The sequence below is a fragment of the Lithobates pipiens genome, unplaced genomic scaffold, assembly GCF_037356315.1.
Source record: "Lithobates pipiens isolate NorthernLeopardFrog02 unplaced genomic scaffold, aLitPip1_a1.2 Scaffold_1, whole genome shotgun sequence".
Lineage (NCBI taxonomy): Eukaryota > Metazoa > Chordata > Amphibia > Anura > Ranidae > Lithobates > Lithobates pipiens.
In genome coordinates this window covers 135492815-135493415 of record NW_027507685.1, presented here as the reverse complement: position 1 = coordinate 135493415, position 601 = coordinate 135492815, and positions in this window count along the sequence as shown.

Below are 601 nucleotides of genomic sequence, written 5' to 3'. Positions count from 1 at the left end.
TCCTCCCAGCCACGTACAAGTCCACGTGTTTCTTGGGACTGTAAATCATCCCTATAAGACTGCTGCTGCTGATGCTGAGTGCCAGCCTCCACCTCCATGCTGACACAATCATCCTCCTCCTCCTCTTCCTCCTCCTCACCCTCTTCCTGTGTGATGGGTGGCACAGCAGGAACACTGTCTGGATAAAGGGGGCCTTGAGAGGCAAGGAAGTCCTCCTCTTCCTGCCTCTGTTCTGCCTCAAGTGCCCTGTCCATTATTCCACGCAGCGTATGCTCCAAGAGGTGGACAAGAGGTATAGTGTCACTGATGCATGCACTGTCACTGCTCACCATCCTTGTGGCCTCCTCAAACGGTGACAGGACAGTGCATGCATCCCTGATCATGCCCCACTGGCGTGGTGAGAAAAAACCAAGCTCCCCTGACCCTGTCCTGGTGCCGTAGTCGCACAGGTACTCATTGATGGCCCTCTGCTGCGTGTACAGCCGCTGCAGCATGGCCAATGTTGAGTTCCATCTGGTGGGCATGTCACATATAAGGCGGTTATTGGGCAGGTTCAACTCCTTTTGGAGCTCAGCCAGCCGAGCACAGGCATTAAATGATC